Genomic DNA, 13490 nt, shown 5'->3' with positions numbered 1-13490 from the left:
CAGCTGGAGGAGGTGGGAGAAAAAAGTAGAGGAAAGACAAACACCGAGGAGATCTGGGCTGGAGGTTTGGGAGCTGGATAACCAGCATCCAGACCAATATGGCGGCCACAGGACACATTTGGCTGCCAAGCTCGTGACGTTGTGAATGGTCTGCCTTGAGGTGTGCTGCAAGTGTCAAATACACACTAGGTGTTGAAGACTTGCTATGGAAGAAAGAATTTAAAATATCTCCAATATCACTGAAATGATAATATTTTGAGTGTATCGAGTCAGTTCAGTTCAGTTCAGTCGCTCAGTCATGTCTGACTCTTTGCAACCCCATGAATCGCAGCACGCCGGGCCTCCCTGTCCATCACCAACTCCCAGAGTTCACCCAAACCCATGTCCATCGAGTCGGTGATGCCATCCAACCATCTTATCCTCTGTCGTCCCTTCTCCTCCTGCCCTCAATCCCTCCCAGCATCAGGGTCTTTTCCAGTGAGTCAACTCTTTGCATGTGGTGGCCAAAGTACTGGAGTTTCAGCTTCAACATCAGTCCTTCCAATGAACACCTAGGACTGATCTCCTTTAGGATGGACTGGTTGGATCTCCTTGCAGCCCAAGGGACTCTCAAGAGTCTTCTCCAGTATATCAAGTAATACTACTAAAATTAATTTCAACTTTTTAAAGTGTTTTTAAGGTGGCCAATAGGAAAATTTTAATAGCCCTGGGGTAAAAGCCACATAAGATTGGAATTTGCTGCTGTTTTTATATCAAGACACGCAAGAGCTGGAAACGGAGTATTCTGAGGCTGCCCCCAGCCCTGCTTGGGGAAATGGAGAGGGCTGGGCTTCAGGAGGGCGGGAAGAGGGGACATGAGAATAAAGGGGCAGGGTTGGGTCAGAGAATTAAGATGATCAAACATCGTACTCAGAAGACAAGAATTTCTGAGGATAAATCAGGATGGATCCTGTAAGGATTTTCTAGTCTTTCCTCTCCTGGGTAACCCTTTTGGGCCCTTTCAGATTAAAAAGCAAAGATTTTAGACTTAAAAAAAAAAAAAACAAAACCTTGGATTTGCACATCATTTGATAAGCCTGGGTTCCTAAGGTGCCCTGAGAAAGTCTGGGAGTTGATCTTATAGGGACAAACACATCCAATCCTGAATAATGGGGGCCAAAAAACATGGGAGCAGTTTCCCTAGTGGTCCAGTGGTTAAGAATCCGCCTGCCAATGCAGGGGAGACACGTTTGATCCCTGGTCAGGAAGCTAAGATCCCACACGTCTTGGGGCAACTAAACCCACTCGCCATAGTGGCTAAGTCCACAAACCATGACTACTGAGTCCGTGAGTAACAATTACTGAGTCCACGAGTCACAACTAGAGAGAAGCTCAAGCGCTGAAGCGAGGATCCCACGTGTGGCAAGCAAGACTTGACAGTGTCAAAACTAAATAAATATTTTTAAAGGAGAGGGCGTCGCAGCCGGGTCAGGGTGTGTTGACTGCGCTCCTTGCTCGGCTATGACCTTCTGCCTCTGGTTTCACTGCCGCTCTCCTCCTAATGTCCTGTGTGCAGTGGAGATACAGACGCAGCTGTTAGCAGATACTAACAGCTTTTTCATTGTAAACCCCGAGAAAGCCTGAGCCCTCCCTCCTGACGGCAGCACCCACACGTGCTTGTTCTCCGCGCTGATGAGCAGAATGAGGAAGAGGGAAGCCGTGAAGCAGGAACCGTGCTTATCTCGTCTGTTTCTCCATCCCCAGTGTGGACACCCCCTGGTATCTAGTAAATAGTCAATAAATGAGGAAACGACAGACAATATAGGGGGTGTCAGTACGAGAGAGGGGGCCTGCCCCGGTGGGGAGGAATTCATTTAAAATAAGACTCAGTGTTGGACGGCAGGGAGGAGGAGTATAGAAAGACACATGGAATGTTTGCCAGGCTCAAAGGACCAACGTCATGATCTGACTTCACTTTTTTTCCAAACAAACCGCACGGCTTGTGGGGCTCTTAGTTCCCTGACCAGGGATCGAACCCAGGCCCCCTGCAGTGGAAGCACGGAGTCTTAACCATTGGACTCCCAGGGAAGTCTCAACTTCAAACTTTAATAAATCAAGCAAACCCTTTAAACCAGAAGTTTTCAACCAGAGACAATGAGGGGACATTTGTCAATGTCCAAGATGCTTTTGGTTGTCATGAAAACCAAAGTGGTTAAGAATCCACACTTCCAGTGCAAGGAGCGAGGGTTCGATCCCTGGTCAGGGAACTAAGATCCCGCATGCTGCATGGTGTGGCCAAAAAAAAAAAAAAAAGGAAGAAAAAAAAGGGGGGAGGGGAAGAGACGGGAGAATATGAAGAAGAAGAAGGTGAAGAATAAGAAAGAATTCATGATATTATTACTTTTGTAAGTAGGGAAAAACAAAAGAAAAATAATAAAAATCTAGCTAAGAAAGGCTAACCCTGGGAGACAGATAAAAAATGAGTCACTCAAAGGAAATAACAGACCCAAGGTTGAGAAACTCTATTTGAACAAAGAACGTGATGCCAACTGCAGAATATTTGGAATACAAAGAAAGATAGAGACGATGAGGGCCGCTTGAGGCCACCCTGGCTGCAGGAGGAGATGCCCCAGCGGAATGACACCAGTTCTAACCCAGGCTTATGAACTACCTTCTGCCTATTTCATGATTTAGGCAACCCCCCAGGTAACTGAGACCAGAAAACTGGAGAGGGGCCCTGAAGCCTGCCTGGAGACGTGGGGTCAAGACATTCAGGTTCCAGAAGGGACTATCCCCAAAATGAATCCTTTGAGCTGAGTCATGGTGGAGTCTGAGCATCTCTGCTTGTCTGGCTGGAGTCTGGGTTCTAGATTTGCAAGGATGAGGACCAGGCCTGGGTAAATTCACCCAAGGGATGTAACACGAGGAGGCCTCCTCACTGTCTCCTACATCCATCCTCTTCAGACGCACGTGGGGAGATTGGTCCAACCAGACGAAACCTCAGGGTCCCCGTGGCCCACTTCATGAGGTGGAGCGATCCCAAGCGGACTGGTGCGTCCTTCTGTCTGCTGGGGTCTGGATCCTCAAGCTGCTCACATGCATTCTCCTCGATCTCATCTCAGCATCACTCCCACACTTCCCGGTTAAACTGCTGTCAGTTCAGTTCAGTTGCTCAGTCGTTTCTGACTCTTTGCGACTCCATGGACTGCAGCACGCCAGGCTTCCCTGTCCATTACCAATCTCCGGAGTTTCCTCAAACTCATGTCCATTGAGTCGGTGATGCCATCCAACCATCTCATGCTCTGCCATCCCTTTCTCCTCCCACCTCCCAATCTTTCCAAGCATCAGGGTCTTTTCCAGTGAGTCAGTTCTTTGAATCAGCTGGCCAAAGTATTGGAGCTTTAGCTTCAGCATCAGTCCTTCCAACGAACATTCAGGATTGATTTCCTTTAGGATTGACTAGATGGATCTCCTTGCAGTCCAAGGGACTCTCAAGGGTCTTCAACACCACAGTTCAAAAAGCATCAATTCTTCTGTGTTCAGATTTCTTTATAGTCCAACTCTCACATCCATACACGACCACTGGAAAAACCATAGCCTTGACCAGACAGACCTTTGACTAGATGGACCTAAATTGCTGTGCTGAGCCTAAAATTCAGCAGCAAGGAGAAAAGTTCAAGGAGGTAGGTCAGAGAGCACCCACCCCACTGATCAGGGGTGGGAAGGGAACTTACGTCACAGGTCAGAGATAGCGTTCTGTCACACACACACACAGGCACACACACGCACTGCGTGTGCAAACAGTGCAAACCCCATTTTACAACGTCCGCTGCCCCATTTTTCTCAGTAACTCTGGCTGTTGGGCAAGGCCAGTCTCCGCCCCACTTCATACATGAAGGAATTCAGTATACTGTACGCCAGAAACTAACACAACATTGTAAATCAACCGTATTTCAATTAAAGAAAAAAAAAAAGAATAGACTCAGGTATCTTTAGAGCCTGGTCCAGAATCCAGGCTCCAGGCAAGCAGTGCAGGCTTGGGTGCATCCTTTTACCTCTTTGGGCCTCAGTTTTAACATCTGTGAAATGGATGACTCATGATCTATCCCACCCTAGCCAACCCCGACTTCCCACATGATGCCAAGCTGGGAGCGGAGGCCCATTTCCTGACACCTGGTCTGGGCCTCTCTAATCACTGACCAGGCTGTGTTGCCTCTGCCAGGCAAGAATTTGGAATTGGAGGACTTAGTACCTCAAACTTCTGTGGGTAGAGAGTGGTTCCTTCTGAGGTCGACCCCCTGGAGCTCTGTACCCAGGAACAAAGATGCTTCAGTGACAAGGGTGGGGGCAGACGTTGGTCCCTAAGCCAGAGCTCCAGAAAGGCAGGAAGTCCTGCGATCAGCACTCTTTCCTGGCCAGGTTCTGTCCAGAGCTCCCGAAGGAGACTGGACTGTTTCCTTGGGTATGTGAACTTGGGCTCTGCTCTCTGCATGCACGGGTCTGCCGCCCTGGAGCAGGGTGCAAAGACCACAGGGAAAGAAATTAAAGCGGTCCCTACACGGGAAAATGGGTTTGACGTCACTCCTAAGGAAGGGAATGCAAATTGATAGTATTATCTCCAATCACAGTAAAATTAAAATAGACGTTTGAAAATATCTAAGATGGGCAAGAGTGAAGGGAAATGGGCTCTGCTGGGTATTCTTAATGGGAAAGTCAGAGGGCAAGGCCTTTTGAAGGTCTACCTGTCAATATCTATTGAAATAAACAGTTCCCAGGGACTTCCCTGACAGTCCAGTAATTAAGGCTTGGCCTTCCAATGCAGGCTGTGCAGGTTGGATCTCTGGTCGGGGAGCTAAGACCCCATGTACCTCAAGGCCAAAAAACCAAAGTATAAAACAGAGGCAGTATTGTAACACATTCAGTAAAGACTTAAAAAAAGTTCCATTGATGGGATTTTTTCCCAACAGCTAGTCACAGATATATTTTATATGTGGGTACACAAACGTGGTCTGCGATGGCCAAGGACGGATGTTTGGATTTTTGATCTCTCCCGTCTTGAACCTCTGTGTGTGTCTGTCTGTCTGTCTCTGTCTGTCTCTCCTTCTGTCTCTCTCTCACACCCCCCCCACACATATCCACTAAATTGCTCCTGAGATGCTGAGTGGCCAACTCTGGTCTTGGTGAGGATGATACTGTTTCAACTTCATCTGTGACAAGAACAGAAAGCCGGAGAGCTCTTTCCCTGACATCTGTAGAGAACTTTAGGCAGCCCTTTGTCCTGACCCCACATCCCTTGGGTCAGCTGACAGCCCCCGAGTTTGATGATCTGGGGCGTGTGGCCCGTGTCTGACCCACCCCACTCTGTGAGGATGGTTCTGCTTCTGCGGAAGTGAAGAGCTGCTTAGTCAAACTGACTATCCGCAAGTGACTTCCTCTTTAGGGAGAAGAGTTGATGTACAATATTATATGTTGTGGGTGTGCCATATAGTGATTCCCAAGTTTTTTTTCAAAATTCATTTATTTATCTTTGGCTGTGCTGGGTCATCGTTGCGGTGCGGGCTTTTTTCTCCGGTTGCGGCGAGCGGGGACAACTCTCCCCTCGCGGTGTGCGGGCTTCTTGTGGCGGCGGCCGCTCATGCAGCAGAATCCAGGATTTCCCGGATCGGGGATCGAGCCCGTGTCTCCTGCATTGGCAGGCAGGTTCTTCACCGCTGAGCCACCAGCGAGACCCGTGCCTCATGAGGTTTAAAGGTTATACTCCATTCATAGTTATTATAAAGTGGGGGCTCTGCTCTCTGTGCTGTATAATGTGTCTTTGTAGCTTATTTATTTTATACGTAGACGTTTGTATCTCTTAATCCCCTGTCCCTTTCTTGCCCTCCCCCCTCCGCTCTCCCCACTGGTAACCACTTGTTTGTTCTCTGCGTCTATGAGTCCTGATGGTGACTTTCACCTTGAGTTCAGTTTATTGAGTGTTAGATGCTTGGAGACCCTCGTCAACCCAAGCTCCCCGCTCCTTTATAACCGTCATATCTCCTTTTCACTTGCTTCCAGATTTAGCCACCTGCACACACTAACAATGACAAATAGATGGGGAAACAATGGAAACAGTGAGGGATTTTATTTTGGGGGGCTCCAAACATCACTACAGATGGTGACTAAAGCCTTGAAATTTAAAAATGCTTGCTTCTTGAAAGAAAGCTATGACCAACCTAGACAGCATATTAAAAAGCAGAGACGTTGCGTTGCTGAAAAAGGTTCGTCTAGTCGAGGCTATGGTTTTTCCAGTGGTCATGTATGGATGTGAGAGTTGGACTATAAAGGAAGCTGAGCCCCGAAGAATTGACGCTTTTGAACTGTGGTGTTGGAGAAGACTCTTAAGAGTCCCTTGGACTGCAAGGAGATCCAACCAGTCCATCCTAAAGGAGATCAGTCCTGGGTGTTCACTGGAAGGACTGATGCTGAAGCTGAAACTCCAATATTTTGGCTACCTGAGGTGAAGAACTGACTCATTGGAAAAGAGCCTGAAGCTGGGAAAGGTTGAAGGTGGGAGGAGAAGGGGACGACAGAGGGTGAGATGGCTGGATGGCATCACTGATTCGATGGACATGAGTTTGAGTAAACTCTGGGAGTTGGTGATGGACAGGGAGGCCTGGCGTGCTACGGTCCATGGGGTCACAGAGTTGGACACGACTGAGCGACTGAACTGAACTGAACCAACGCACTAACAAACCGACGCCAACATTGTTCATTAAACAGTTCACTTCACTTCATGTCACTAGTAAGTGAACAGTTACGTGTCCGGCTGGTGCAGCCAGCATGCTTACAGCTTGTTTTAATGTATTACTTGTAAATACACAACTTGTTATTACAGCTTGCATAAGGCAGCTGAGGCTGACTGGGCTGTTTCATCATAGAAGTCAACCAACCTGGGCTGTTGGGTTTTACTTTTCAAGGGCGACTAGCTATGCTCCCACCTGTAACTATTAAAATAAAGGTCTTGGTGCCTTGCAGATTTGCTTAACAATTACTGATAAAGAGAAAGGAAGGGGAGGGAGGGAGGGAAGGAGGAAGAAAGAGAGAGAGAAAGGAAGACAGAAGGAAAGGAAGGGAGGACAGGGAGAGGGAGGAAGGTAAGGCTCTTACGGGGAGAACGCTCTTTGGTTCAGGCCTCTATGCGGTGGGTCCACGTGGCGGCCCTCAACAACCCCGGGAGCACTGTCATTTGCTTTTTACACTTTTCCTCCAGACACGCAGGAACCCAGGGTTTGCCCCCGGCTTAGGCTTCAGGGTGTGTCGTGACTCATTTGCCCCATGTGGCCTGGATTCGCAGCCTGTAAAGAGAGGGCAAGAGTCCTGAGGGTCAAATTCAAAGGCTCTGGGAAGAGCGTTATAGCAAAGGAATGGCAGCCAGTAACTTTCAGACAAGTAACTTAGGCAAGGCTGTGGTCTTCCCCGTGGTCACGTACTCTTGTGAGAGCTAGACCGGAAAGAAGGCAGAACGACAAAGAATTGTCTTCCAGCTGTGGCGCTGAGAATACTCCTGGAAGTCCCTTGGACAGCAAGGAGATCAAGCCAGTCAATCTTAAGGGAGATCAACCCTGAATACTCACTGGAAGGACTGATGCTGAAGCTGAAGCTCCAGTATTTTGGGCATCTGATGTGAACAGATGACTCATTGGAAAAGTCCCTGATGCTGGAAAAGATTGAGGGTGGAAGGATAAGAGGGCATCAGAGGGTGAGATGGCTGGATGGCATCCCCCATGCAATGGAAATGAACCCGGGCAAACTCCGGGAGATGGTGAGGGACAGGGCGGCCTGGCGTGCTGCGGTCCATGGGGTTGCAAAGAATTGGACACGACTGGGCAACTGAACAACAACAATTTTCAGACATTGAGAATCCAGGTCAAGGCCACCTGGAGGGAGTCTCAGAGGCAACTAAACAAAGTGGATGGCAGACAGGCAGGGTGGAATGAACCTTTAAGAAGAGCTTGCTGGGACTTCCCTGGCTGTCCAGTGGCTAAGACTCCACCTTCCGATACTGGAGACACAGGATGGATCTCTGGTCTGGGGACTAAAATCCCGCAAGCTACAGTGAAGACTCGACATAGCCATAAATAAACAATTATTATTATTATTTAAAAAAAAAAAGAAAGAAGAGCTTGCGTCTGAGCCTGGTGAGGGTGAAAGCACTGAAGGGCCACTGGGCCGTCGTTGGATGAGAAAACAGTCTCAGTGACCCTGGGTGACAGCCCCAGATCCTGGAGTGGGTCTGGGCAGAGGTGAGACCTAAGACCTGCTCCATCTGACCCCAGATCCATTGTATCAGCCACAGGAGCTGTGACTGCCCTTCCCTTTGACCTGCTGAAGTCAGGCTGGGGACGATCCAGGGACTAGGAAAAGGCGGTTGGGTACCAAACAGGAGAAGCCAAAGTTGAGGAGGAGTCGACTTTCCTTTCAGCACAGTGACATCGGAGGGATGGGAGTGGCAAAGGAGGCATTGTGAAGCTGAGTGGGAGTTGTCCTGTCCTGTCTCCTCCTTCAAGCCCTTCCCCTTCTCAGCTGCACTGATCCGGAAAATACAGAATTTCTTCTGCCTTGACAGACTGGCTGGAGCGATGAAAATGGGCTTGGTGTGCAGAATGTGTGACTCCAAATACGGCCACAAGGTGGAGACACACAGCTGTCCAGTCCTCCTTCCTTGCTCCGGTGCTGAGGGTTTATGCAACCAATCTGCTGGGGAGAGACATTTAAAAACAGACGCGGTTTGGGGGCGGGGGTGGGGTAGGGAAACAGTTTTAAAGTCATTTTCTTAACCCTGAGTGAGTCAGCCCTGGGTCATCTTTCTAAAGGACTCTGGCTAATTTAGAAATACCTTTCAACCCCTTAGACCAGTTGTGAATATATGATTGTGTGCTGCGTGTGCTAAAGTGCCTCCAGTCATGTCTGATTGCTTGTGACTCTGGACTGCAGCCCGCCAGGCTCCTCTGTCCATGGGATCCTCCGGGCAAGAACAGGGATTGGTCTCTCTTGTTTCCTGCATTGGCAGGCGGGGCCTTTACCACTGGCGCCACCTGGGAAGCCTGAATAGATGATTAACCTGACATGATTTAAAACTGCTTCCCTTCCCCTTCCCTGGTGGCTCAAACGGTAAAGAATCTGCCTGCAATGCAGGGGACCCAGGTTCTAATCCCTGGGTCAGGAAGATCCTCTGGAGATGGGAATGGCAACCCACTCCAGTATTCTTGCCTGGAGAAATCCATGGACAGAGGAGCCTGGTGGTCTACGGTCCATAGAGTCTCAAAAAAATCAGACACAACTGAACACTTTCACTCACATTTAATACTGCAAATATTTACCATGCAGGTAGCCCGTGCCAAACACAGTGCTGTATTTTGAAGGGGAATCTGAACTGTAAAACGAAGGCAAGACACGACTGGGGAAGGACTTTATCGGACACCACTGGGATCCCAAGACACAAGAAGGGCGTCTGGCTGTAACAGGCTTAGTCCAAGAGAGATCATGTAAGCAACCTACACACAGATTATTCAGGAGAAAGTTATGTGTACACGGAAGAACAAAATGAATGTGGCAAAATGGTTTTTTTTAAGGGTGAATCTGGATAAAGGATGTATAGGAATACTATGTACTGTTTTCAGAATTTTTCTGTAAACTTGAAATTGTTTTAAAATAATATAGGGTTTTGTTTTCTAAGCACTAAGATCCCAGGAGTCCTGGATGCAAGATTCAGATTTTCCGTTGCCTATCCGAGTGGCATTTGTCACTTCAGGTTAACCTCTCTGGCCTGTGGCTCCTCTTCTCTAAAACAAAGAAGCCAATTTGCTTTCACTTCTGCAAAACGTTCCACTGTGTGAGTAATCCTCAGCTCACCCGTTCCTCTAGAAGGAAAGATGGAAGGAAAAGAAGCAAGAAGCCGGTGAAATTGATTTTAGTAATATGTTTAAACACAATATACCCCAAATATTATCATTTCAAAATGTAATCATTGTGTTATTAATGAGATATTCTAAATACGTCCTCTTATTTGCATCACGTCTTCTTAGACTCACAGCCCAATTCAGTTTAGAACGAGCACGTTTCAAGAGCTCATACCTCCCTGCCTCGGTGGGTCCATGGCTGCCTCAGTTTGAACTGCAGAGCTGCTGGTTCTCTGGACAGCCCCAAATCGGGCTCCCGCCCTCGCCCCTGCCAAATCCTCCTGCTCCCACCCCCATCCAGGCCTCCCTTTTCTGGTCTGAGGCTGGAAAGCTTTCCCTCCCTCCTCTCTCTTCCCTCAGATCTATGGTCTGGGCACATTTCTTCCTCTTTCAACAGAGCCTTGACTGTTTTGGAACCACAAAGGCAAGTAACCTTTACCCTCTTCCTTTTTTGCGTTGCCCTGGCTTTCCTAAGGGCAGTAAACCCAGTGGATCTAATGGATTAGAAGGAACTACCAGGAACTACAAGACTGCATCAATTAGCATTTCAAAACTATTTTCCCACAGCAAAGTATTTTTTTTTCTTTAATTTTGTTTTCTCTGTGTCATGGGGCCGGGGGGGGGGGGGCGGGCGGAGGCAAGAGCAGTGGTTGGCTCCCTTGTGGATAAAGGATTCCCCCCAGACTCTTCCAGTTCCACCAGGAGGTGATGACTCAGTGTCAACAGAGTCCTCCTTTCAGGTCAAGGCTCTGATTCTTCAGCATCTTCGGCATCACTTGCTTCAAAGTAAGAAGGATGAGCAGAGGCCGGTTTAGGGGATGACGGTTTGTCTTGGAGGACTGGGGAGAGAAAGGTAACAGGGGACTAACTCTCTATGGGCAGGGGTAGGGTTTTATATCAGCTGCATTGATTATTACTGTGTTATGTCATTTAGGTACCCTGCTATTTCATTTTATCTTCACCACAAACAAAGATTTCTAGGGCTATTTCCCCATTTTACAGATAAGAAAACTGAATTGAAGGTCAGACACATATAATCATGTCATACATACGTATATGTATATGTATGTCATACATCATTGTCTGTATCATCTATATACATATTGTTGTTTAGTTGCTCAGTTGTATCCGACTCTTTTGTGACCTCATGAACTACAGCCCACCAGGCTCCACTGTCCATGGGATTTCCCACTGGAGTGGGTTGCATTTCCTTCTCCAGGGGATCTTCCCGACCCAGGGATCAAACCTGTGTCTCTGCACTGCGGGTGGATTCTTTTTTTTTCTTTTATAACCGAGATTTTATTGGTTGTTTTGAGGATCACTACACAGACATTTCAATTTGTACACAATTCTTCACATACGTACCAGAAATCTAAAATATCATGTAGTTGTGATTCTTAACAGTTATTCCAGTGACTTTCCAGCTTAAAATTTGGAGCAAACTTTCCTTAACAGGATATCAAGTACCAATATCGTCAAATATTGATATGTTGTTACATCATAAGTCCCACTGATTCACTGCAGGTGGATTCTTAACCACTTCGGATGTGTGTTATATAATCAAAAGGGAAGAAATGTAAGAAATACTAATGTTACTTCTGGATGACTAGAGACAGGAAGAATAAGGACCCTGATTTTCACTGCATATTCTCCTGTAAACTTTGAGTTTTCGATTATGTAATATGTTGCCTAATTTTTTATTAATACAACTTAAAATATGAAGTCCAGTCAAATGTAGGTTGAGGCATTTCTGGACATATCACCCTCGAGCAGATATTTGTTCAGCCAAGTCACCAGGTTGCCACTCTTCCTGATGCAATTATGAGGAATGTACTCGCGGGGTCCCTGGAGGAAAGCCATAAAGGAAATTAGAAACATATCTGTCTTGCAGAAATTGCCTTTCCCAATGTCCTTTGGTATGCAAAGCTTCCTGGAAGGAAGTTGGGCAAATGTGTGTAGATTAACGAGACTCCTGGGGGAAGATGTGGAGAGCCAGCCCCTTCCTTCACCCTGTTAGACCTTCTCGGATGGTCTCGGCTGAGACCCACTGTCAGGAAATGATATTGAGGGCTCCCGGGGGGTCGCCACCCCGATGGGCAGTCTACACTGGGAAAATCACCCCTTAGAGAGTCACGGGGTGGGGGCAGGGAGGGGGGACAGCGTGTGGCTACGGCAGATACCATCTTGATCTGCCCCCCCTGGCCACGCCGCACAGTTTTACTGTTGTGGTTGTGGTTGGTAGCTCAGCTGGAAAAGGATCTGCTGGCAATGCAGGAGACCCCAGTTCTATTCCTGGGTCCGGAAGATCCGCTGGAGAAGGGATAGGCTATCCACTCCAGTATTCTTGGGCTTCCCTGGTGGTTCAGCTGGTAAAAGAATCCTCCTGCAATGTGAGAGACCTGGGTTCGATTCCTGGGTTGGGAAGATGCCCTGGAGAAGGGAACAGCTACCCACTCCAGTATTCTGGCCTGGAGAATTCCATGGACTGTATAGTCCAGTTCAGTTCAGTAACTCAGTCGTGTCCAACTCTCTGCGACCCCATGGACTGCAGCACGCCAGGCTTCCTTGTCCACCACCAACTCCTGGAGCTTGCTCAGACTCACGTCCATGGAGTTGGTGATGCCATCCAACCACCTCATTGGGCACCTACTGGCCTGGGGAGTTCATCTTTCAGTGTCCTATCTTTTTGCCTTTTCATACTGTTCATGGGGTTCTCAAAGCAAGAATACTGAGTTGGTTTGCCATTCCCTTCCCCAGTGGACCACGTTTTGTCAGAACTCTCCACCATGACCCATCCATCTATGGTGGACCTACATAGCATGGCTCATAGTTTCATTGAGTTAGACAAGGCTGTGGTCCATGTGATCAGTTTGTTTAGTTTTCTGTGATTATGGTTTTCACTCTGTCTGCCCTCTGATGGATGAGGATACTGTATAGTCCATGGGGTCGCAGAAAGCCGGACACGACTGAGCGAATTTCACTTTTGTGGCTGTTTCAGCAGCTAGCATCACTTTTTTTGACTGACACTCAGAGATTTGCCTCCTACAGAAGATTTCTAATTGGTGAAAACTCAGACTAAATAAATATTTTAAATTCACGCCACTTGAGGAGAAGTGAAAGTCGCTCAGTCGTGTCCAACTTTTTGTGATCCATGGACTGTAGTCCGCCAGGTTCCTCTGTCAATGGGATTCTCCAGGTAAGAATACTGGGGTGGGTAGCCATTTCCTTCTCCTGGGGAGCTTCCCGACCCAGGGGTCGAACCCAGGTCTCGTGCATAGCAGACAGATTCTTCACCGTCTGAGCCACCAGGGAAGCCCACCTGGGGAGAAAGAGTCTTGCAGATAATCTCTTGGAGCTTTGATTCTATCTTCTACCATGTCCTTCTGTGTCTTAAACCACCCTGCAGGGGTCACTCTGTGATTAGAAACGGAATGTCTCTAAGGGTTATTTTAGATCAGACTTGGAATATGACTGAACTGGATTCAGTTCATGTCAACAAATGTTTCGGAGTGCTTACTCTGCACAGTCCACGACTGAGTCCCTGTTCACATTATGGGGTCTCTCGATACCCTT

Source organism: Cervus canadensis, chromosome 1 (assembly GCF_019320065.1).
Source record: "Cervus canadensis isolate Bull #8, Minnesota chromosome 1, ASM1932006v1, whole genome shotgun sequence".
NCBI classification, from domain to species: domain Eukaryota; kingdom Metazoa; phylum Chordata; class Mammalia; order Artiodactyla; family Cervidae; genus Cervus; species Cervus canadensis.
This window is presented reverse-complemented; position numbering follows the sequence as displayed.